Genomic DNA, 27,247 nt, shown 5'->3' on the forward strand with positions numbered 1-27,247 from the left:
ATCTCTATCAAATGCTGCTGCGAGAGCAATTAAGACAAGGAACACTGGCCACTAGATTTAGCACTGTGGAGGCTGGTGTTAGCAGGTGGTTGGGAGAAAAGCCTCTTCTTTGGCTCTGGTTATGGATTCATTCAACATAAAAACAATCTCCTCCAACTTTACTGAGGTGGCTGATACATCTATGACCAAATTCTCCTCTGAACTGGAATTCAGTGGCTGACACAGCCTCAGCTTTCTTGTTGGCACCAGAGCTTGGTCTGGAGGTGTAGCTGTCAGCTTCCCGTTGCGTGAGTCTTGCCCATTGCTCTCCCTCTGGACCTTTGGGCTGTGGCCTGCCAGTATCAGGATGGTGTGGTGCAGAGTGGCAGGCCCAGTCCCAGGTAGCATGTGCAGGTCATCGCAGAGACACTGCAGACCTTCCCTGGTGAGCTTCCAGCAGAAATGTTTCTAGGCAAACTGTTCCTTTACGTAGCTTCATGATTCGAGAGACTGCGTGACCCTCATGATGTGAAGATTGGGCACATTCTTGTCTTCCAGCTCAGGGTTTTTAGGCATGTGGACGTCCCTCTCGGCCACCATCGTTCCCTCCTTGAAAAGGAGTTCATACATGGCAATACGGTTCTTCTTAGGCATCAACACCTTGGTGGCTGCTACGTCCCCAGGGCCGGGGCTGGAAAGGAAGGAGCATGCAAGGCACTCAAAAAGCCTCACTGATATAAATTTAAGATGAAATGGGAAGAGAAGAATTGAAGACAGTGTGTTTATACCATACTTTTAAAGCATATTTTTGTAAAAGGAACCAAATAAATGGGACACTAGTTGACAAAGGAGGGAAGGAGAGAAATTACAAAAAGTTGTGCTTAAGGGAAAGGGTCCAGGATAAGGTAAAAAATTATGAGGTGGGATAGAAAGGGATGAATTTCTGAAGCAGTGTCCTTCAGTCGGTGAAAGGAGATAGAATCTATGCAAGAAAGAGTGACTTCAGAGGGAAGATAACAGGTGGGAAGACAGAGCATGTGGGTTCCCTGGCTGGTGATTATAGTGCGGGGAGTTTGTGTATGTGCTCAGGAACTTAGGAAGCTGAGATATTCACTGACAGTCAGGTTAGGGAAGGGAGTATTGAATGTTTGAAGTGAGAGAATGGTAAGAAAGTGTCATGTAAATGAGAGAGAGAGAATATTAAAATATGCCTGTATTAAAGAACACAGCTTAGATATACAAACAAATCCATTGATTTTCACTCCCTCAATTAAAGGCTGTGGCTACAAATGGGTGGATTGCTAGAAGCTACAGTTTTTCCAGCAAGGCAGAAAGCACTTTAGAATGCATGCTCTCAGGAGGAGGTCATTCCACAGACTGATAACAGAAGGGCCAAAGGGAATGAGTCACGCATGCCCAGTTCAGTCTATGAGACTCATCTATCAGGGAAGCCATTTCTTCCTGGAGGAGTACAAGTTAGGCCAGAAATACTACTCTAATGGGAGTCCTGCCACCTGGAGTGGAAGAGAAGGTGTTCCCCAGAACATGACTTCCCTTTCTCCCATTCATATGTTCTCTTATTCTCACCACATTTTTTCTTAGACATCATGAAAATAAATATCACTGGACCAAGTTTTGTCCCAATCTATCAGCCAATTCCTATTTTCAGTCTCTCCATACCTAACCAAGAATCCACAGTCTACTGTATCTTTCATTCTCTTGCCAATACCTTCAGCCTATTTTCTTAAGATACTTTTGTTTGACCCACTCAGTAAATAGTTGTCTTAATCCGATTCCCCAGCTTCTCTGAACCAATGTGTGTTGTTGGAGCACATCAGACCATCGATGTGCCAACAAGCTCACCATCCTCAACCTCAACTGGTACTGCCTGGGGCCCATCACCCCAGCAGTCCAATAAACCTTTCTCCAGTCTGGCAAGGCCTCTCTTCACTGCTTCCTCACTTATTCGCTGTGGAGTCACAGCTGGTTGCTTCAAACTGAAATTCTTTGCCTTACAATCTCACATGTATTTGTCCCTCTCCTTCTCTCTTTTTCTCTCATCTCAAAGTCTGAGACTGATGCTTCCACTTGAATTTTGTCTCAAGGAGAAAGGGAGGCTTCCTGGCAACTTTAAGTCTAGGAGGATGTTTTTAGGCATCATTAGCAGTGTCTTGAAATCTCTTTTCTGAGAGACAGTCTCTTTTGTGGGTTTTCCATAATTCTCCCCATATAGCATCCATATAGTTACTGGCTTCTCCAAACTTAGGTTGCTATAGACTATCTTCTAACATCACTTAAAATCCTAGATGATTAGAGATATAAAAGGCACTAGTGATCATTCAGTACAGTGGAATATTCTTAGTACCCTCTATGGTGCTTTAAAAAATACCAATGTTTGGGCCTCACCACTAGTGATTTTTGATTTAATTAGTTTAAGGATGCCAAAACAGTATTTTTCTAAATCTCCCCAGGACTTTTTTTTTTTTTCAATGTGCAAACAGGATTAAGGGATAGCTGATGTAGTGAATTCTTTTTTTTTTTTATAGTCCAACTGAACATAAGAAAGATAAAAATGTCCTGCTTTTCTTGGTCATGCCATGAATCATTCTGAGCTAACTAGGACAGAGCTTCCCAGCAAGTGTGTTGCAAATAGATTACAGGTGTACTGAAGCAGCAGTCTCTCAGCTTCAGGGTGACTCGTTACATCCTGGGACTTCCAGAGCTCCAGCAATACTCAATACCAGGCCTGAGCACCCTGCTCCATCTACACTAATATAATGTAAAAATATGATCCCCTATTTGTGCTATAATGTGAACGAGATCGAGAAGCACTGATGTGGTATGTGCTTATCCTCAAAGCCATTGGTTAATATTTCCTCTTTGAGAAGTCCATCTTTTCACCTTTTCTCCACTAAATTCCATTTTTAATGTTTCTTGTCTCGTCTAAGACCAGGTCATGTGACCAGTTGTGTGTTATCAGTATAAACTTCAGTCCAATAACTACATAAGGAATGAAAAGTTTAAACGCCACTTAGGGAAATAACCTCAGCAGAAATTCTTTCTAAATGAATGTGAATATTAGTGAATTATTAAAAGTTGTTATTATGTCCTGGAACACAACCTCCTAGGTGGAACTGTAGATATCTAAATGATTACGGTCAAGTCGCAGTTTTTCAGCTTGTTGATTACAAGGCCAAGGAGACACAGAATTAAGAGCTTATTATGTCATGATAAATTATGAGCAAGCATTAATTTCTTCAATTTATCTGCCCCGTGCCTGACATTAACCATACATAAATAAATGAAAGGAACATAAATATTAACATTTAATAACAAAGACAGAAATTCTTATTATAAATGCTTTGCTTTAATATAAAAAGGACCATAACCAGTAACATGACTATGGTGCCTTGGACAACATTATACACATTAGCAGCCCCAGTCATGCAAAATAAATATTAATTGGATTGAATTGATTAGAAGCAAGGAATTGAATAATTTTTTGAATTTTGATTGTATTATTATTCAAGCACCAACTCAGTACATGGGATTGAGCATCAAACAGATCCAAGCTCAAATCTCCATGCTTCATCTTTCTTGTTGAATAAAGCTTTGACTTAGCTTCCCTGGGCCTCAGTTTTCTGAGAAGAGGAGATTAAAATAGGTTTTAACTCATTGGGGTTTTGTAAAAATTAAGTGAAAATGTATTTAAAGCACTTACTGTCATTATCACCTTCTCAGTACTCAGAATCCAAACCTATTTTCCAAATTTCTTTATTCTACCCATAGATTGTGTTGCATTTATTCTTTGCCCAATTATTTTCTGCTGCCTGAAATTTTCTTTTTACTCATACTCAAGATCCAACTCCAGTGCCCCTCACCTATCAAGTCTTACCAGTCCAGAATCCTTCTATCCTCATACAATTAGTCTGTCCTTTGTTGTGGCCCTTACTAAGGTCAGCAATAGGTGAGTTATTAGCATATTGGTGTGCTTGTCCACACACTGGGAACTGCTGGAGGGTGTGCGGACTATTCTCCACACAGCTGCCTATTGGTATTTATAAATATGTGAATCAGGCCATTCCATTCTTTTGCTCTCCACCCTCCAGAAGCTTCCTATCACATTTTGAAGAAAATACAAAGTCTCTTCCGTGGCTTATAAAGCCATACAATTATTGATTCTGGCATTCTCTCCTCATGCCATCACACCACTATATACTGTTCACTGCCACACGATCTCCTTGCAGTTTCCAAAATAAATGCCAATTAATACCGTGAAGATCTACTGAGTACAAGCTATGAGTTGAATGCTATTCTAGGCATTTAAGATACACTGGTGAACACAAGAGACAGAACTCTTCTCTGCAGAGCTTTAACTGCAGTGAGAGAAAGAAACCACCAACACAATAAGTAAATTATATTGTATGTCAGAAGGGGATAAGTGCAATGGAAAGAAGTAGAGCAGTAGGGGTGGGACAGGAACTAGAGCAAGGGAAGAAGGATTAGATAGCTGTGACTTCAAATCCCATATTAAGCATGTTCTCTTCTTGGTATTGGCAACTGCTATTTCTTTTGCCTGGCTCTCTCCCCAGCCCACCCAATATTCATATGGTTTCCTCCATCCATTACTTAAGGGTTTGCCTAAATGTTAGCACTTAAGAAAGTCCTTATCTAAAGAGAAGGTAAAAAGTATGACTGGCTCTTACACTGCAACTCTATTCCCTTAGTCAGCTTTATTTTCTCCATTGCCCTATTTGTGAAAAATCATACTTATCCATTTTATATGAGAATATTTTTTTTGTTTTATTAACTCTTGCATTCATTCCCAGGGCTTAAGGGGTCAGTGCAGTAGATTTGTAAACTGAGGTTAATCATGCATATTAGATACATAACTTTTTAACCTAAGTGGTCACAGAAGTTATAAAAGCAGTTCACCCAAGGGATGCCTGGGTTAAGCATCTGCCTTCAGCTCAGATCATGATCCCATGCTGAATCCTGCACCGAGCTGCTTGCTCCCCACCCCCAACCAGCACCTGGAGCCCCATCAAGCCCCACCCGCCTTGAGCCTGGCCTGGAGCCCCCTCCCCAAAATCTGTCTATCTGCTCAAGTGAGGTCTGAGAGTCTGCACTTCTTCTGCCCCTCCCCCTTTTCTCTCTCCCTCTCTCAAATAAATATATAAAATCTAAAAAAAAAAAAAAAAAAAAAAAAAAAAGCAGTTCACCCAAATGCCACAACAAACAATAATCAGGTTTTTTTTTTTTTTTTCTCACCCTTTGATTTTCTACCTGGATATGGCCTGATTTGTAGATATTTATATATTTCTTAATATATATGCCACATTTATATATATACATACATATGCATATATGTGTATATACATATGGCATATATATATGTGTGTGTATATATATATATACATATATGCCATTGAACAGTGAATGGGACTAGTTAATATCTCTGATATATATACTTCAAGATATTTTAAAAATCTGTTATTTCCTTTTTGAGAATGTCATAAAAGTTTCTATTACAAGAAATTTGAGTATGATCTTCATTACTTTTGCAATTCAAATGTTAAAATGTTTTTCTGGCAACTTTAGTGTTTCTATCAAAGGAATAACAGGTAAATGCATGGTGAGATCCATATTTTTTAAAAAGATTTCATTTATTTATTCATGAGAGACAAAGAGAGAGAGAGACAGATATACAGGCAGAGGTAGAAGCAGGCCCCCCTGCAAGAGGTCCGATGTGGGACTCGATCCTGGACCCCAGGATCATGCCTTGAGCCAAAAGCAGACACTCAGCTGCTGAGCCACTCAGGCATCCTGGTGAGATCCATATTTTAATTAAGTACTCATTAAAGCTTAATATTCACAATACAAAGTATAATTTTCATTATGACAATGAACAAAATAAAATAAACCATTTAAAAAGAAAACTGGTAAAGATAACTTCATTAGAGAAATGGAAAAAGAAAAACTTCTTTATTGAAAGAGGATAAAGCAGAAATATATCAAAGATTAAATATCTCACAACTAAATCTATAACTTATATATCAAAGAAAAAGATTATGAGAGCTCTAAACAATAAGTTTATATGGTTCAAATTTTTCCTCTCGATCCAAAATGGAGCAGTAATGGGTCTCAGCTACTGATTAGTTTTTATGATCCATAAGTTTTATTAATGTCACCAACTTTTGTACTTTGATAATTAGGCTATAACTAAAATCTAGAACTATAAAGATATAAACAAATACCCAAAGTTTCACATGAGAGCAAGAAAGATATAATCTGAGGCAGAGAATGGCCAATAAGCTTTATGAACTATTTTGCCTATTATTGATTTTAAACTGTTTTCTGTTTGGTGATGTAATGCTTTTTAGTCTCCAAAAATTATTCATAAAAAGCTGCATCCATGAGAGTGTAGGGAAGGAAGATGATGGGGATGCTTCCATGCATGAGTTAAGCAGGTTCAAGCAAGCAGAGGGCAGATTCTGGTAGGAGTGGAAACAAGAGTATGTAATGGAGCCCAGGGCATGAATCAGAAGCAACAAGTCTGCTGCAAAATGGTAGGCAAATTTAAAATCTCCTTTTACATCTTTAGAAATGTTAAGGGCACCAAGTTACTCATAGTAAAGTAGATATATTATTTAGATATTAAATGGAAGAACTTAAGGACCGGTCATTTATTTGTTTGAAAAAAAAAAAAAAATATATATATATATATATGTGTGTGTGTGTGTGTGTGTTTGTATTGAGTTCTTAAAGCTGTATAAACTGCTGAGGATTTGACTGTGAACAAAACAGAAGAAAAAATAGTCGTTTCCTCATGGAGCTCTTCATGAGAAAGCAACATTTGAACAGAGATAGACTTGAGGTGAGAAATGAGCTCTGGAAGCATCAAAGAAAGAGGGTTTTGGGTAGAACAAAGAAGAAATACAAAGATGATAAAGTGGTAGCATGCTCAGAGTAGAACTCCAGAACAAGCAGAGTGGTGTCCTCAAGCTGGGTACAGGAGCAAGAAAGCTCTAGATGATGAAGTCACAGTGAGAGCAGTAAACCAGATTATGGTGAATGTTATAGGGCATTAACTGGGCATTGGATTTTATTCTGAGTAAGACAGGGAAGCAGGTGGAAGTAAGACTTTGGAAGGCCTTTACTGGAGGAGAGACATGATTAAGTGGTTGATTAACATTTTAAAAGAATCATTCTGGCTTCTGACTTAAAAATAAAGCATGGATAAATACCCAATAGTGGAATTACTAAATCATAGGGTAGCTCTATTTTCAATTTTTTGAGGAACCTTCATTCTGTTTTCCATAGTGGCTGCATCAGTTTGCCTTCCCACCAACTGTGCATGAGGCTTCCTTATTCTCTACACCCTCACCAACACTTATTGTTTAAAGAGTCCTGGGAAATGAAGAAGGGCTAGAAAAACCCAAAAGGAGGGACCAATAAGCATTACACTAGGATTGGTGTTTGACCAGTGGAGCAGCCCACTCAGGCTCCTATCTAGCAACAGCAGCCTCTTTGTCCAAGCTGAGAACCTGGACAGCAAACCAGGTAGACTGAAAAAAGAGGTGGAATTTTCCTGGCCAACTAAATCACCCAAATCCACTTTGATGACCAATGAAGTCACAGGATGATATTCATGATGATGATGTTCAATCACATGAGTATCTTCCCATTCTGAGTTTAATGGAGGGCCAGAGCGGAATTATATATGTGCCTATAATTCGATACAGGGCTCAATGCCAATATCCCAAATAATCTGGCAGTGCTAGATGCCAATGGGGTACAGTATAGGTCCTTTGAGTAAATGTTGCTATAATTCAGGGATTGGTGCTTTCTTCTTCTAAACAGAATATATTTTATTTACTTTGTTTTTAATTTTAATCCTAGTATAATTAACCTACAGTGTTATATTAGGTTCATGTGTAAATTAGAGTGACTTAACAACTCAATACATTACTCAGTGCTCATTATGGTTAAGTGTACTCTTTAATTCCCATCACCTACTTCACCCATCCCTCCACCCACCTCCCCTCTGGTAAGCACAAACAGAATATATTTTAAATGAAATTATATAGGGGAGCCCAAGATAAAAGACATATAAAAGTGGAATTTCTTGATCTGTGTCAGAGATAACAGAATCAGAGTACTTGTTTAGAGTCTGCTGAAGTTACCCTTGAGGCATCTAAACAGAGTCCTGGGGCCTTGATAAACATGACTTAATCTTAAACACAGCTTAATCTTAAAAAAAAAAAAAAAAAAAACTTAAAAACAACCAGTTCAGAGGTAAAAATAATTGGCATTTGCAGAAGTCAAGGAAGGTTTGGGGAAAATGGACCTCAAAAAAATGTGCCCAGGTTGTCAATGCATTGTTTCCCTCTAGATATGTAAAATCTCCAAAACTAGTGACAGCATATTGAGGGTAACCAGGGATATCTAGCAATATGATTAAGTAAATTATAATTAAAAGGATGTGAAAAAGTTTATAGTCTAGAAGAAAACTAAAGCTGATGTAAATAAGAATACACATATTCAGTGAGGTTTATCCATTTCAGAAACACATTAAGGTAAGGGGGTAAAAAAGATGCATTTAAGAGTTTAAAATTAAAAAAAGAAAAACAAGAGGGTGAGTATGCTCTTCCACAAGCACCTTGGGAAAGAGAGAAGTTACAATGAAGAGGAGGCATGGTAATGAGCTTACAGTTGCAAAATTAATCTATTTTAATCAAATAGGAGATAAGCCTTCCCACCAGCACTAAATGGAACTGTGAATAGGAAAGCAATCTTGTGGGGTCCCTCAAGCTTATTTAGGGATGTGAGACTTTCAGGAGATATTCAAAATAGCGAAAACAGAGATGCTCGAAATGTATAGCACTAATTTAAAAGAGTAGACAAAAAGGAATCAGTGTCATGAGAAATACAAACTGGTTATTTATAAATGCTCATTAAATTAATGACTATCTTGGGCAATTTTAATAACCTAAAATGATATGCCATTAACTTCATCCATCTACTACACAGAATTGGGACATTAATTTTTCTAAGGCCAAAAGATGTTTACAAATGTGAGCAGTTAAGTGATCTGCAAAGATGTCAGAGTAACTTACATTTGCAAAGTAAGACTCCCACTACAATCTGTTTCCAGACCGGGTATGCAGTATACCCACAATTGCATCCTATGGGCATGTGGATTCAGTTTCTAAAACCAGACATTCAAAAGAAGAACAAATGTCCTGATGATCTAGATATGTATCTGGATCTTTTCTTATATAAATTTGTTACCAAAAAACCTGACATAATGTGAAACTAACTCATTCTTTCCTTCTACTGGAATTACATAAATTATGTAATGGCAGGGAATTTTGTTTTGCTCACTGTTGTAACCTCAGTGCTTAGAACAGAGCCTCACATAAGTCACAGCTCAATGAATGTTTGTTGAATGAATGAACACTGGTTAACATACACAAGCTACACTGACAACACCATTCCCTGGAAGTCAGTGAAAAGGCTCACCTGAAACAAGCTACTTTGCATAATAGAATTATAGACTGGCATAGGTAGGAGGCCCTAAAATGTATATGCACTTTTTACTCCCAAATTATAGACAATACACTGCATTTTGGGTGACAATAGAAACATAAAAACATTTGGTAATCAAAACAAATTGCAGGAGCTAAGGAACTGATTTTTCTAATTTTACCTACGCCAATAATCATCAGCAGTGATTAGGGAAGGAAGAAAACCTTAAAATATGGAAGGGTGGCATTAGGTTTTGCTACTTAAATTAGAAGTAGGCCAAAACAGGTTAAATCAAAACAAAACAAAACAAAAGTATATAATCAACAAGGAACCATGGGTAGTTAAAACTCAGTTTGCAGGTCATCCAAAAGAGAAACAAATATACCATTTTGAATTTTTAAAAAGCTGTGTGTGTGTGTGTGTGTGTGTGTGTGTGTGTGCAAAATGGAAGAGAAAAAAGGAAAACTCTGCATCCTAAATAACTCCTTTTATCATAGCTGCAACCAATCCCTGTATGAATTAGTATAATTATTCATTCAATATAAAATATAAACATAATAATTATTCATTCTTATATTCAAACAGTGGTATAATTTCTCCTTCTCATCAGTCCCAGATCTTTCTGTCCATAGTTTTATTACAAGGTTTATATCTATATTTCTTACATGACAAATTATTTGTATATTCATTTCCCTCGATTCACCATTAGGCCTCTTAAGAGCATGGATAATGGTTTATTCACCTCCAGCACTAATATTCATGGTTGGATCATAAAATTTGACAGAAAAATCTATATTTTTTCTTTATCTATAAATTGAGACTGTAAGCCTTAAAGACCCTTATTCCCAACTGTGTATTCTATGCTAAGAAAGTGTTGAAACAATATTTCTTTAATGGTTAACTGGAAAAATTCCTGATTGGAATAGTTATGGTTGTGAAGAACTACAGACATGAGGATACAGAGCATGTGTTACTATGATACGTGTTAGTTAAAGGATTGATACAAAGATTGTTTAAACAGTTAAAGTTAGATAAATCACAGTACCAGAAACATTTTTGTGGAAATGAAATTATTATGTGTTAGCTACAAATATCATGTTTTTGAGTTTGGAGTCTATTTTGGATAGAGAAGTGTTAACCACATCCTTTTCCACCTAAGATGTGATGAAACTAAGACTGTGATATTGGGGGTAAAAAGGGCAAATTTTACTTAGTACTCTTTTATCTTCTGTAAACAAGGAAGCTACATCTGGGGCATTACTCAAATAACTGCATTTAACACACACACACACACACACATACACCCCACAAAGAAACAGTTTTCATTATTTTCTTGATCAGAACATTATGCCATCAATCCTTATACTGAATCACTTGTCATATTATTTTGTACTAATTGGTCCACAATTAATATATCTTCTCCTTTCCAAGGGAAAAGATTCCATGTAAAATGTTGAATAGGAAGGAACAGGTGAAATGGAAGAGACAGGTGGTTTGGAAAAAATGGATCTTACTATCTGTAAGTACTAAATACCAAAATACAGTCTTCCTAGATTCGTTGAAAGCCACATGACAATCATAAGCAAACTTACAGATCCAGAAAAATACAGAATAGTTACATGCTCATTTCTTTCTTTATACCTCATATCTTAATTATTAATTTCTTAGGTTCAGAGCCAGACCAAATCCTATAATCTACACATTGTTTTAACATTTGTCCCAGGTCATAATTTTATATACAATATCTAATTATGATAAGGGTGATGACAAAATGTTTTAAGGAATTTCCTCTCCAAATTTTACTATAGACACCAATCAGAATTAAGACAATGACATAGCCCTTTACTAATTCTGGGCTTTCTCAGAATTTTGATAGAAGTAAAAACTTCCAAGTCATATGTTATATCAATGAAAAAAATCTTCATTTAAAAAATCATTAAAAAATCTGGAAGAAGTTTGGCCACATGCAATTAACTATGCTATTAAAAAAATTTCAGAATAATTTAGTCTGTTAAAATGTTAATAATTGGGCAAATTTCGTGTAAAATGAAATTAAGCCAGTTTGTTAAAGCTTGGAGGTAATAATGTTATGAAGTAATGCTATGACATAATAAATTAATCAGTTTTACTCTCTGAAGTAATACTAGAATTTACTAGAATTCATAAATGCTCACCATCACCTTGCAAAGAGTGTCCTGAGCCACTGGAGGACTTACTTAGCTAAAAAATACGATTGTTTAAATAAAAAGTAATGACAGTATAGGATATGTTTCTACTATCACTAAAATAAGTAAAACTGCATATTTTAGTTTTCTAAGAAAAAACCCTACAGATTACATATATGCAATATATGTCTATATGAACATATATATTGTATATATATGAATATATCTGTGTAAGTATGTTCTACATAAAGAGCAGGAGGTTTCTGGGATATCAGAAATGCATCTGTTCAGCTCATGAGAATTGTGTATAACCTGCAGAGAAAATCAGGCTCAGGTTAGTGCCTAATGGCTAAATCAGTGCACTTACACACTTTAATCCAGTTCATGGTTGGGGTCTAACTTTATCAATCTCAGTAATTCTGATATGTCAAGGTTGTGTATGATCCATTCAATTTGCATGGACATGTCCTAAGCCCTGGAAAAAAAGCTGTGAATGGGTAATTCAAAGCTTACATTTACATCTCAAAACATGAAATTTAGAAGAATCATGCGTGACTTCAGACAGAGTGCTCAGATTCATTATCAAAATTTGAAATCTCTTTGGAAGGTACTCCAAGATGGCGGGAAAACTCAGGGTGATGGGAAGGATCTGGAGGCTGTGTATCAAAACTCAACACTACTGTCATCAGTACAGGGTGTCAGGATGTGATCTTCCTTAGTTCCTTTGTCAGGGTTAGCAAAAATCTCTCTGTTTAAAAGGAAGGAAGGGGGGAGGGAGGGAAAAAGAAAGAAGTGAGCCTGAAAAGAAGCCTGAAAAAGCTTTAGAAATTTGGCCAAAGTTGACTAAGGTAGTGGTAGCAGCTGAGAGACAGCCCTGAATCACCTCTGTGCCTGGGTGAGACCCAGCTTGTGCGCTGACCACAGGAAGTGACAGTGCAAGGGTAGAGCAGGCTCTATGGGAGAAGGCGGATGAGTAAGGGCCTATGTGTGGAAACGTGGCTTCTACTTCTTGATTATGCTTTGGTGCTTCTCAGACACCAAATCAAAATTTCTCCATCTCCAATCCGGGCAGTTTGTATCTTTCTTGCTTTTTCACTCTATTTTTCTTTTCTTTACATCCTTTCTCCTTCTGTCTCTTCTTTCTATTTAGCAGTATGAATATTCCGGAAATTTGTTGATCTCCAGTATTCTGGTTTAGTGATTTCCTTTAGAAACTTTGGCAAGAGCAAAACAAGCAAACAAACCGCAACAAAATACACACACACACACACACACACACACAAACTGGACTTGGACTTGGATGGTATGAGTTAAATCCTGGCTCTGCTACACTGCATAATGGCTATTATGTGTCCCTGGGCAAGATACCTAACTTTTAAAGTCATGGTTTCTAATGCTGTAAACTAGCTGTAATAAAACAAACCTGAGAACATTGTATTTAGACATTTTATTTGAAAATAACTAACATTAGGGTCATCTGGGTGGCTCAGCGGTTGGGTGTCTGCTTGGGGTGTGATCCTGGGGTCCCGGGATCGAGTCCTGCATTGGGCTCCCTGCATGGAGCCTGCTTCTCCCTGTGCCTGTGTCTCTGCCTCTCTTTCCCTGTGTCTCATGAAAAAAAAATAAATCTTTTTAAAAAAATTAAAATAACTAACGTTGTAAGTACTTTAAAAAAGATTCCTTGATTTCATTTATATGTTATTTCTATCATTCCCTAGGGATTTTTCTTTTCTTCCCCCCCCCCCCCCAGGGATTTTTCTAAGCATTATTGCTATTCCTTGATTTTTCCCTCTCTTCTATTTTTATACTCCATAATTGTTTTTGCACCACCACTTCAGTATGTGTGACAGAAACATGATGCAAAAGTCACAGAAAGAGGAAGAAACCATTCTCACTAGCAATCATTATCAGATTTCATTAAAAAACCCAATCTCAGAACCTTACTTAGTTGACAGAAATGTCTGGTTTCCAGAGCAGAATATGTGAAGCTAGTTTTAGTTACTCCTTTTCTATGTTTGATCACTAACTCATGCTGCTATCATTTATACCAAGTTTGTCCATGTAATTCATAAACCCTACCTATTATAGGAACCTCAAAGGTAGTGGAGAGGATGTCTCATAGGTCAAAAAGAACTTTAAAGCTATCTGAAAGAATTATTCTCAAATAGTTTGAAAAAAAACTATTTTCAAGTTTTCTCCATTCAACATCAAAGGGATGTTTTCTACTTATGTAGCATGTTTCAACTTACAAAATCTCCATGTAAATTTATTATTACATAGTCTGAGATACCATCAAAAGTATAATTCTGTAACAAATTTGTTATTATTCCATGCTTATTAAATTCCAAAATTATATGATATTAACAATTAAGGGACATAACCAAAAAAACACAATGTTGGAGTCACCCTGCAGTATGTCTTGGTGGAATGGGAAGAGTACTGCATGCAATAATGAATTTAATAAAACTGGAATTGTGTGCTGAACATTATGTTCTTGGCAGGAATTAAGGTGATGCTATCATAAAGAACACCTGCTTCCAGAAATTCAATTGGAAGACTCTATTGCATTATTTTCCTAAGAACAAAAGTGAATGTACATTTTCAATGCTATGTATTATTTGGGGGATTGTTGGGGTGGGAAGGTAGTGTGGGCAGACATTTTTGAAGAATTCAGTATGCTAAACCAGTCTTTATCCTCTAATCACCTTTTCCTTTTTGATCCTGTGAAGAGTAATCATTCTTATGGAACATTACTGTGAGACATAGGGATAGAGATAAAATTAATAATCAATCTACTTCTACTTATCAAAATAGCTTTAATACATAAGGGATCTTTTTTTTTTCGTTAAGTCTTATATGATGTGCTTCAAATCAGGAAATGGCCTTATCAGTGATTATGCAAGGGTCATCAAAATCTGCGAAAATCTCTACAAATAAGAGCTGTTTTGATCATTGCCACTCTCCTAGGACGGTATTGATAGTTGACTACAATTGTTTTCTAAGATCTCATTACTACTAGAATGCAATTTCTTATTCCAGTGTCACACACAGGATGTATCTACTGCATAGCTATAAACATCACAACCGAAAGGAAACTGTAGTACTTATTTTGTCTCGATTAAAATTAAATACTGTGTGGTTAAAATGGAATCTCTTTATATAGCCTGACAATCATGCTAAATTCGTGATCAGAGGTAGCTGACAACATCCACTTATTAAATGCTGCGGTCCTTGCAATTTCAATTATTTTCATAGATCGCCCTCTTGTGGCCACATATGATGCTACTAACAATAATTTTTTTTATATATATACAAGAAATGATTTGAGGATTTATTAATACCATAAAATTCACTTTATAATATTTCAAGATGAAATATCCATGAATATTCTTCAATGTGAATTGTTAGCAGATCTTGATTTCTGAAAATTCAATATTGGCTACAATAAAATTATTCAAGAAATATAGTAAATAAGTGGAGATTTGCCATGGTTATTTATTAATTTTAGACTATGGACATTCAATGATCCATAAAATTAATATAATAATTTCATAAAATGAAATTATCCTGTGATCTTTTTTTTTTAAGATTTTTATTTATTTGAGAGAGAGAGTACAAGCAGGAACCCATCATGGGGGTCAATCTTAGGACCTCGGATCATGCCCTGAGCAGAAGGCAGACACTTAACTGACAGCCACCCAGGTGCCCCTCTAAATATTATCTTTAATATAATTTTTAAGAGAAAGACATTTTAGTATATAATATTAATATCTAAGACTATTATTAGAAAAGTACTACTATTAGAAAATGATTTCATTTTGGTTACCTAACGTATTTATAAGCTGAGCACTTTTATTCTCAAAGACAGCTTAAGAAATCATACAAATACAATCAGATAATGAAGCTGTATTAAAAATGTATTGATAAAAAAATAAAAAATAAACGTATTGATCCTGAGCTATTTACGCTTTCTAAGCCTCAGTTTCCTCATTTGTAAACCCAGACCTTTGAGCCAGGTGATCTTGATCTACATCCATTTTCATTGTGTCCTATTCCCATTAGCAAGAGCTAACTAGGAATGAACAGTTCTGTTGTTTTTCATTTTTGGGTTTTTTTTTTCATCTGATTTCTAGAATGCAATTCAAAATTCTATTAATGCCTCTTTTTTTTTTTTTTGAAGCTGCCTTCTGGTTACATTTGCAAGCTGTAGAGGTAGTTCTTTTTAGAGCAAAAGGACACAGTGACACATGATATTTATAGTCTCCTGTTGTTTTTAGTGCTGGAATAACAAGGAGTGGCTCAGAGCAATAAAAGGGAGGAAAAAGACCACAGGCAGAGAGATGCTAAGCAGGCTTCCTGGGTAAACTAAATTATTTGACCTTTCTACCTCTTCCAGAAGGGATATATGCCAAAAAGAAAGGTAAAACAAGCTCTTGGGTGACCACTACAATAAGAAAGGGACACAAATTGAATCATTAAGTTTTGTAAATGTTTATGTAACACAGATCTGAGTGTGTGTGTGTATATACACACACATATATAGACACATATATATGAAGAGAGAGATTGAATTACAATGTATTGATTACTTAAATACAATGTATATTACACTTAATGAACTTTGATAGTTTGATTTAACTAGATAGCAACTTAAAATCTAGGAGTCATTTAAAATATTTATTTTTAGACGAAAACCCTTTAAGATTAAAAACAACCAGGAGTGCCTGAGTGGCTTAGTCAGTTAAGCATGGGACTCTTGATTTCGGCTCAGGCCATGATTTCAATGTCCTGAGATCAAGCCTGTTAGTCTCCCTAGTCAGCAGGGAGTCTGCTTTTCCCCTCTGGCCTCTGCACTACCCCCAGCTCATGCTCTCCCTCTCTCTCTGTCTCTCTAAAAATAAAATAAAAATAAATCTTTAAAAATAACAGATTAATCTCTACTACATTTTTTAAAAGAATTTGTCACCAAGAGAGAGAATACAAGCAGGGGGAGTAGGAGCAGCAGGCAGACAGAGAGGGAGAAACCGACTCCCTACCAAGCAGGGAACCTGTTGTGGGCTTAATCCCAGGACCCTGGGATCATGACCTGAGCCCAAGGTCGACAATCTACTGAGCTACCCAGACACCCCTTAATCTCTACTACATTTATTCAATAAATCAATGATTAGAGTTTCTAACAGCTGGAAGCTGGAAACTCTCTTAGTTGTTTTTTGTTTGTTGTTTTGGGAGGCCTGTTTTGTTCTGTGGTTGTTTTACATGGACTGGACTTTCCATCTTTAAATATCATCTAGCTCACTCACTCTCTATGCGGTCTCTCTCTCATACAGAGATCTAATTAACGTAAACAGACCAGGAATGTATGTAAAGAGTACACAGAGCTCATAGCACCACCAAAACAAAACAAAACAAAACAAAACAAACAAACAAAAAACCTGAGGCAGTTGGCTTGGAAAGAAAAAAAAAAAATACCCAGAGACTTTGGAGTAACTGGGACCACATGAAACATTAAATTTCACCCAAGACCGGGCAGCCCGGGTGGCTCAGTGGTTTAGCGCCTACCTTCAGCCCAGGGCATGATCCTGGAGACCCGGGATCGAGTCCCACATCCCACGTGGGGCTCCCTGCATGGAGCCTGCTTCTCCCTCTGCCTGTGTCTCTGCCTCTCTCTCTCTCTCTCTCTCTCTCTCTCTGTCTCTCTCTGTCTCTCATGAATAAATAAATAAAATCTTTAAAATTTTTCACCCAAGACCCATCAACTAAACACAGTATTGTCACAGAACAGTGAATCCCATTGACTTAACAGCTTCCACTGGACTCCAGATGTCCCCACTAGGATCTAGATCACTGCAGCCCCAGGAAATAAATGCTGTTTTTGGTGAGCCACAGAAAGGATTTTTGTAGTAAGCAGAATAAAGGTTTCTCAAAGACATCCACTTCCAAACCTCTGAAACCTGTGAATTTGTTGCAAAAGTCTTTAAAGATGGGATTAACTTAAGGATCTTAAGATGGAAAGATTATCCTGGATCACTTGGTGGCCCCAACGGTAACCACAACTGTCCTTAAAGAGGGAAGCAGAATGAAAGGGAGAGAAAGTGATTTGAACACGATACACGACTGGTGTGGAGATAGACGAGGGGGCCATGAGCCACCGAATGCAGGGGACTCTAGAAGCTGGAAGAGACTAGGAGACAGTATCTCCCTTAGAACTGGTCAGAAGGAATAGAACCAACTTGGCTGACACTTGAATTTTAGCTTAATAAAACCAATTTCCAATTTCTGACTTCTAGAAAAGATGATAAATTTGTGTTGGTTTAACTTACTGAATTTGTGCTCATTTCTAACAGTAGCAGCAGGAAACACAATCCCCCTGATAGAGATGCTTCTTTGATCACTAACGCTCATTTACAAAGCTAGTTGGGTACATCAGACTTGCCAGGTCTAGAGAATGCAGTTATTGCCTGACCACCTGAAAGCCTTAAAAAAAGCCAATATTTTTGTAGCTTCTGTAGGGCACTTAGGCTCTGCTTTCCCCTGAGATACTTGGTAAGAGACAAAGTGCAAAAGCAAAAATCAACAAGTGGAAATACATTAATCTAAAAAGCTTCTGTATAGCAAACAAAACAGCCAGCAAAATGGAAAGGGCAAACTATCGAATGGGAAAAAAATATTTGTAAATCACCTATCTGATGAAAGGTTAATATTCAAAAAATAGAAGAAACTCTTATAACTCAAGAGCAAAAAGAAACCCCAAATAATCCAATGTAAAAATGGGCAAAGAACTCAAACTGACATTTTTCTAAAGAAAACATTCAAATGGTCAACAGATACATGAAAAGGTACTCAACATTACTAAGCATCAGGGAAACTCAAATCCACAAAGAGAAATCAACCGAGACCTGTTAGAACGGCTATTATCAAAAAGACAAGAGATAACAAGTGTCAGTGAGGATGGGGAGCAAAGGGGACCTTTGTGCACTGAATGCGAACTGGTACAACCACTATGGAAAACAGTGCAGAACTTGCTCAAAAAATTAAAAATAGAAACTACTAAAAAAAAAATAGAACTACTATATGATCAAGCAATTTAACTTTCTGTATCTGCCAGAAGGGAAATCACTATCTCGAGGAGCCAGCTCCACCCTCATCAAACATCAAATTGTTGTTGTACACCTTAAACTTACATGACGCCATATGTCAAGTTTATCTTAATAAAACTAGGTGGTGGGGAAAAAATACACGGTGACGAATTCTCTAGGCATACAAGAGTTTCAAGTGCTAGGCATCCCAAAGAAAGTGCAAATATCTCCTATTATCATCCTTCATATTATCATTATTCTTTAGACTACATCATCATCAAATCGTTTGTGGAAGCCTGATGTTCTAGGCCTGATAACTTTCTGACCCATTATCTCCATTCTTTTCTAGATCGCTACCTCTAAGAGCTCAAAGCAAAATCATAAAACTTCAGAAATTAAAACTTCTGCTTTAGCTATCAGGGATCAAAGCCAATTCCTACTGTAGCCATAACTATTTTAGATATACATGGCTTTTTTAAAAAAAAAAAAGTATTTTCTATATAAGTCCACCTTTTCTACATAATACTTTCACTTAAAAAATGCTAAAAAAATTTTTAAAAAATAATGCTGCTGTTTGTCACATTGATGAGGGAAAAAAAGGCCAGCTGAGGACAAAGCGGAAGGTGATACCCCGCAAATGCCCCCCCACCCAGGTGGGGTATGTGTCCTAAGCATGTTTATCAATAACTTGCTTCTAGAAGGAAACGTAGATAGTGAAATGTCCTTATTAACCTGCAGCCCAAAAACAGATACATGAAGTAGGAAGACTGTAGTGTTCCTCCAGGAAGCTCCCAACTATCTTAATGTTAATGGTTTATTAGAGGGAAAAACAACCTTAACTTGACAATGGCAAGGCCTCCAGTATCTTGTAGGACCTCCTTAGTATGTGAAAATCCTTTTGAAACTTCCCTTACCTTTACTTCCTTTAACCCCGAAGTATATAATCAGTTGCTCCTCACAATTCCAGGGTAGCAGGCAGCTCTTCCTGCCCACAGGCCCTGTCCTCATGCCTTACTAAAACCACCATTTTGCACCAAAGACGTCTCAAGAATGCTTTCTTGGTCGTAGGCTCCAGACCTCACCCCAGCAAACCTCACCTATATTCCAAAACTACAGCAATATTCTTACAAAAAACATTGCTATGGAAGGGCTGTAGAACTTTTTTTTAACCTGACCTGTACAATTGGACATTGATTTCAATGCTACTAGAAATGTTTACACTAAAATACACATTTCTAGTTATTGTAATGAATATAAATTTGGATTATACTACTGAATTTCAGTGTTGTCTGGCGGAAAAGAAAATGCTCGTTTAAGAGTCAGGATAAATTCTGGACCCTACGTTCACAAGAAAGTTCTCTCTGAGCCCAGTTCCTTTGGCTAAACCTCTACCTCACCTAACTGAAAGGTCTAGCGGTGTGAAAATGAAGGGAAAACAAGTGATAATGTTGCATAAAATTATAAAATAGTTTTTGATAATATGGAGACATAAGGCAAATTTTGAAATTAAGTTTTTCGTTCTTTTTCAAGATTTCTTCTGGTGATAAATACAGAAGATCAAACTCATGAGTTGTTGAACCTTAAATTTGGAGGATACCATCTCAACCAGGTTGCAACATGATTAGCACAACATCTACTATCTAGAGTTTATGCTTCTGTAAATGCTTTCATCCCAATTTCGTTTTACAATGACTCCAAAATATCTGAGCAGTGTAGAGGTGTGTTCAAGGACAAATGGATAGGATTTCTGGTTCTGGCTCTGCCCTGGTCTAACTACAATCTCCAAATAACCTTCTTCATGTGTAAAATTGTGGTAATCATAGTACTTATTGTACAAGTTCATAACAAGATGCAGTAGCATGACATATATCTTCCTGACATGGCACATTATCCAGCACAGGAAAGCTACTCAGCTCACCTTAGTTTTGTTTTTGTTTTTTTTTTTAAGATTTTATTTATTTATTTATTTATTTATTTATTCATGATAAACATAGAGAGAGAGAGGCAGAGACACAAGCAGGCTCCATGCAGGGAGCCCAACACGGGACTCGATCCCAGGACTCCAGGATCACGCCCTGGGCCAAAGGCAGGCGCCAAACCGTTGAGCCACCCAGGGATCCCGGCTCACCTTAGTCTTAATGTTAGTAGTGTTGAGCATAACAAGTCAAGCATGTATTGAGTGTATATTTGTGACCATTATTAGGGACACATACTGTTTTTATTCCATACTTTTCTACTTCTGTAAACCATTAAATGTACAAAAAATAGGTTTTTAAAAACATATTTCTCTTTTATTTTCCTAGTTATATCTTTTATACATGTGTCTTTATATAATGTATTCCATGCAACACAATGTGAACATATTTTTTCATTGAAATTATATATTCTAATATACATTATATATATTCTAATTATACATATTTCTAATTTATACATATTTATATACATTATATATTCTAGTAATATATATTCTAATTATATATATTTCTTCACAATAAATGGCATGCATTCTTATAATCATCTTTTGTAATATGCTTTTATTTTTTTTTAAGTTTTTATTTATTTATTCATGAGAGACACAGAGAGTGAGGCAGAGACACAGGCAGAGGGAGAAGCAGGCTCCATGCAGGAAGCCCGATGTGGGACTGGATCCTGGAACTCCAGGATCATGCCCCAAGCCAAAGGCAGATGTTCAACTGCTAAACCACCCACGTGTCCCGTAATGTGTTTCTACATAGTGCTAAAGTAGATTTTTTTTTGTCAAAATACAACTCTCTAAAGTGTTCATTAACAGGAAATACAGAAGTGGGAAACTGATTTGTATTTTCTAATTCCAAGTAATTTGCATTCCATGAAATGCTCTCAATATAAAAGCAAAGTAATCAACTACTCCATAAACTGCAGTCGTCCACTTTTTTTGTCTTCATTGCAAAAATCACAAATAACCTACAAAGTCATTCTACAATATATTTGGCAATGCAAACTTTTCACCCTATCAGATAAAATTATCTCATTCCTCTTAAAGATCACCCTTACATCATTTGAAAAACATATAATGAATCCCACTATGTATATGCATGTGTATAAATATGTCTCTCTCTATATATATACATACACACACACACACAAAAAAACCCTGGGTATATATTGTACTAAAACTGTTAGAAATACAAAGGTAGTGGTGCACCTGGGTGGCTCGGTCAGTTAAGCTTCCAACTCTTGATTTCGGCTCAGATTATGATCTCAGGGTCATTAGATTGAGCCCTGAGTTGGCTTCGCACTGGGCATGAGTCTGCTTAAGATTCTCTCTTTCCCTCTCCCTCTGTAGACATTTTCCTCCCTCCCTTACCTCAGTTGGGTTCTCTCTCTCTCTCTAAAAACAAAACAAAACAAAACAAAACAAAACAATAAAACAAAAACCAAAGGTAGTTAACAAAGAGATCCAGGCAATAAAAAAATAAGATAGTCTGATGGCAACACCACATCTTTGCTACTTCATTCTTGCTCTCTTTGCATTTCTGATTTCCTCGTTTTATCATTAGCTTTCTTTAACTGGTGATAGAAATTACATAAATTTACATTTTCAGCTGCTCTAGGAATAAGAAAGGAAGTGTGCGAGCTGCAAATACAGTCCTTTTTAGTCTCTGAGCCAAAGGAAAGTCAGCCAGGATGTGTATGAATAGTCCCATCTTTACAGCAGAGGCTAGGAGGGCCTGTGTCCTGAGGCTTCAATGGCCCTCACTTGCTCTGAACTCTTCTTGGGCCCTGGGCCCTGGGTTCTGGCCAACTGACAGGGTCTCTAATAAAGCTGTTGGCACCGTGATTTTCAGTGGCACTGGAGACCTAACTGGACTCTCAGCTTCTGCCTGAGTAGGAAACGTAATAATGGCTCACACTGCACAGAACACTCTGTAAGTACCAAATTTACTGGCTTTATTACATTTCATATTCATGGCAGCTCTTTGGAGGTAGCAATGATATTAATGAGAAAAACTGCGTCTTGCAGAGGTTAAAAAATGTGATCATTTTCACATATCTAGTAAGTGATGAATGTGGTAATTGTTGGGCTCCACAAACAGTGTTGCTATTGATATTATAATGCTTCTGCCTTAATGGAACTATAGGAAAAGAAAACACTTTCCAGATTATACTCTTGAAGCACACCTGTGATTTCTTGTTTGTTTGTTTTTTTAAAGACTTTATTTATTTATTCATGGGAGACACGGAGAGAGAGAGAGAGAGAGAGGCAGAGACACAGGCAGCGGGAGAAGCAGGCTTGATGTGGGACTCGATCCCAGGACCCTGGGATCATGACCTGAGCCAAAGGCAGATGCTCAACCACTGAGCCACCCAAGTGCCCCATCATTTCTCTTTCTTGTGCAAAATATAAGAGAATAATCTGTAGAAAGCCTTGAGATAATTAGAAAGAAAAAAAAGTTTATTTTTGCTTAGGAAATATTTAATAAGCCAGACCTTGGAGTCCTATACTCGGTCCTGCATTAGATACTGGAGATTTAGGGATAAATTTCTCATTGCCACCACTTAGTTTCTGACAACCTTGCGGAGAAGAGATCTGCAAACAACTCTAATATAATGCTGTTGTGGGAAACAAAGGCAGAAGGAAATGTAGATAAAATTAAAGGTGCTTATGACCTGCAGCCCATTGACAAATACTGAGGCAAGTAGAGGATAACTAATTCCTCTCAGGAAGCTCCCAATGGTCTTTTTTTTTTTTAAATAATAAATTTATTTTTTATTGGTGTTCAATTTGCCAACATACAGAATAACACCCAGTGCTCATCCCATCAAGTGCCCCCCTCAGTGCCCGTCACCCATTCACCCCCACCCCTGCCCTCCTCCCCTTCCACCACCCCTAGTTCATTTCCCAGAGTTAGGAGTCTTCATGTTCTGTCTCCCTTTCTGATATTTCCTACCCATTTCTTCTCCCTTCCCTTCTATTCCCTTTCACTATTATTTATATTTCCCAAATGAATGAGACCATATAATGTTTGTCCTTCTCCAATTGACTTACTTCACTCAGCATAATACCCTCCAGTTCCATCCATGTTGAAGCAAATGGTGGGTATTTGTCGTTTCTAATGGCTGAGGAATATTCCATTGTACACATAAACCACATCTTCTTTATCCATTCATCTTTCGATGGACACCGAGGCTCCTTCCACAGTTTGGCTACTGTGGACATTGCTGCTATAAACAGTGCAGTGGGGTGCAGGTGTCCCGGCGTTTCATTGCATCTGTATCTTTGGGGTAAATCCCCAGCAGTGCAATTGCTGGGTTGTAGGGCAGGTCTATTTTTAACTCTTTGAGGAACCTCCACACAGTTTTCCAGAGTGACTTAATGTGAATATCTCCTTAGAGGGAAAACAACTTTGATTTGACAATAGCCAGGCCTCAAGTTTCTCTTCTTTAGCATATGAAAATCTTGTGAAACTTCCCTTACCTTAACTTCCCTCAACCCCAAAGTGTATACTCAGATGTTCCTCACAACCCCGGGGCAGCAGCTCTTTCTGCCCATGGGTCCTGTGCCTTTGCTTTAATAAAATGACATCAGTGTGACGCAGACGCAGGATCTTCTGGAGATCACCTGGGAACTCAGATAAGAGAACTAGTGACGTAGTCATGGTTAGGTTGTTGTAGTTGCCTTTTTTTTTTTTTTTTTTTTTTTTGCTGGACAGTGAAACAATAACAAAACTAGAGAGATTTCCTAGAGGAAGTGGCTTTTAAATTATTTCTTGAAAGCTAAAAAGTAGCCTGCTAGTAGAGGAGGGTACTGTACATATGGGAATAGATCATTCGAGGCAAGAGGAATTTCATGAGCAAAGGAAAACTATCTTAATAAACTGAGGTTCAAACACTTACATGGATAAAAACTGTAAAATTAGACATATGAAGATAATGAGACAATAGAAACCAAAAAAAAAAACCCCAATATAGAAAAGTATCAAAGTAGCCATAATTCCTCTAAGATAATATCTAAGGTAATTTGACTTTTGTTGGGAGGGCTGAGGGGGGTAATAGAAAGGCCCTTTACATTTTTATTAGGAGCTCGAGAATATATGTCAAAAATGAGAAGACCAGGTACTTAAAACACTGCCAGACTCTTTGGCGAAGGTAGGAGGTCAAAAAAATAAAAATTTAAAATATTAAAAAATCTATTTAAGGGTACTCTCTGTGATCAGATGGTTTTCACCTTGGAATGGCTTGGAATATAAGGAAAATGTCCCATTTTCTTCCAGTAAAGCAGTTTTTGCGCCTTGCCACACCAAATATGGTTTCCAAATAAAAGTTGAAGCTTCTTTCATTTCTACAAATGTCTCTAACCTTTACAATAGTGGGTTTTGTTCTCACAGGCTGCTCCGTATAAATTGTTGGTTCCGAGGTTGGCATCTTTTTGTGGCATGCAATATGAATTTTATAGCTATGGGTTAAAAACTGTGGACAAGGCAAGAAGTCTCCATTCTTTCTTTAAATGTTCCTGCTGTAACAATGAATCCCATTTTTCATAAAACCAGAATGACTTCTGTAAGCTTGTTTTATGGAATGAACAAAGTGCTTAAGTTTTTTGTTTTGTATTCTTTAAACAGCATTATTTCTGGCCTTCAGATGAATTGATGAAGTGACCCAATCCAATTATAACTTTGTTGTTCCCCAGATCTGTTACTAACTTCCTGAAATTGAGTCATTTTCTTGTCTTACACATTAATTCTCTGCGGTTAAAACCAATCCTTGCCCCAGAGGATTTTGCGTTGCCCTCTTGTGGTGAAAAGGGGAGCGTTTTTCCTTGAAAGAATACACTGCACATTATAATTTTCAGACACATTACTTGTCATCATAATTGCTTTTGAGAACCACACTAGACAGCGTAATAATTTTTGTTTCAACCATGAAACAGATTTTGAAAATTTAAGAGGAGAAGGAAAATATTTCTGCCCCTTTCATGTTTCTTCTTTCCTGATGTTCTAAGTAGCCCACTGTTATTTTCTTCCTCTTTAGAGAACAGCCTTTTAGAGTCGGTCTGTGGATGTCAAATTCTCTTTTCTGCTCTCATCTGAGAATGTCCTGACTGTTCTCTACATTTTTAAGGGATACTTTCACTGGATAGGGACAAGATTCTGGGTTCACAGTTTTCTTTCAGCTCTTAAAAAAATACTGTATCACTTTCTTCTTATGTAGCCAAGGTTTATGAAATTCTACTCTCATTCATATTGGTTTTCTCTACCACATAATGTGCCATTTCTGTCTGTTTACTTTCTAGATTTTTTCTCTGTCCTTTTTTTCAGAAATTTAGCATGATGCGTCCTGGTGTAGATGTTTGTAACTATCTTATTTGGGGTTTACTCAAAAATGATAATTTTTCATTATTTCTTAGAATATTTTTCAGCTCCCCTTTTTTCTCCTTTCCTTCTTGGACTCTGTTGACATGAATGGAGATTTTGTTTTAGTTCTACACGTCTGTGAGACTGTTTCTCAGTTAGTTTACTGTTTTTCAGAACAGATCATCCTTTTTTTTTTCTTGAAATTTAGTGAATTTTTTCCCTCTGCCTTCTTCATTCTACTGTTGAGCTCAGCCACTGTACTTTTATTTTTGGTATTGTACTTTTTGGTTTAAAATTTCCATTTGATTCCCTTTATATCTTCCATCATTTTACCAATACTTTGTATTCCTTAGCCAGGACTGTATTTTTTGTTTCAAGCATGTTTATCATTACTCACTAAAGCATTTTAACGAAGGCTGTTTTAAAAATCTTCATCATGATGTTCATTGCAGCAATGTCCACAATAGCCAAACTGTGGAAGGAGCAGAGATGCTCTTCAACAGATAAAGGGATAAAGAAGATGTGGTATGTATGTACACGTGCGCGCGCACACACACACACACACACACACACACACACACACACTGGAATATTACTCAGCCATCAGAAAGGATGAATACCCACCATTTACAGTGACATGGATGGAAATAGAAGGTGTTATGCTAAGTGAAATAAGTCAATCAGAGAAAGACAGTTATCATATGGTTTCACTCATATGTGGAATATAAGAAATAGTGCAAGGGGCCATACGGGAAGGAAGAGAAACTGAATGGGGAAAAATTAGAGAGAAAGATTGAGAGACTCTTAAATCTGGGTGATGGTCATTAAGGAGGGCACGTGATGTAATGAGCACTGGGTGTTATACTACATGTTGGCAAATTGAATTTAAATTTAAAAAAATTCCTCATCACATAATTCTAACTGTTGTGTCATCTCAGGATTAACATCTGTTGAAACCTGGACATTTTGGGTATTACATTATGATTCTTGGATCTTATATAAAAATTACGTTTTGGCATGCTTCCACTGACTACCCCAATACTTGTGTAAGGGAGGTGCTGTCTCATTACTTCCACGGAACAGTAAAAGTCCAGGTCCTCCATCAATTTCTATTGCCATTCTTAATGGCTTAAAGAATCATAGGAAATTCATTCAGCAA

At 37.1% G+C, this 27,247-nt stretch overlaps 1 protein-coding gene and 1 pseudogene across 34 annotated transcripts in view; both read right to left on the reverse strand.

The window, feature by feature from the left end:
* On the reverse strand, positions 1-27,207 carry LOC112914929 (small ribosomal subunit protein eS10 pseudogene; annotated as a pseudogene).
* PPFIA2 (PTPRF interacting protein alpha 2) overlaps positions 1-27,247 on the reverse strand; it is a 495,741-nt gene that overhangs the window by 323,508 nt on the left and 144,986 nt on the right. The gene's annotated exons all lie outside the window — the stretch shown is intronic.

Source organism: Vulpes vulpes, chromosome 10 (genome assembly GCF_048418805.1).
Source record: "Vulpes vulpes isolate BD-2025 chromosome 10, VulVul3, whole genome shotgun sequence".
Classification (NCBI taxonomy): Eukaryota; Metazoa; Chordata; class Mammalia; order Carnivora; family Canidae; genus Vulpes; species Vulpes vulpes.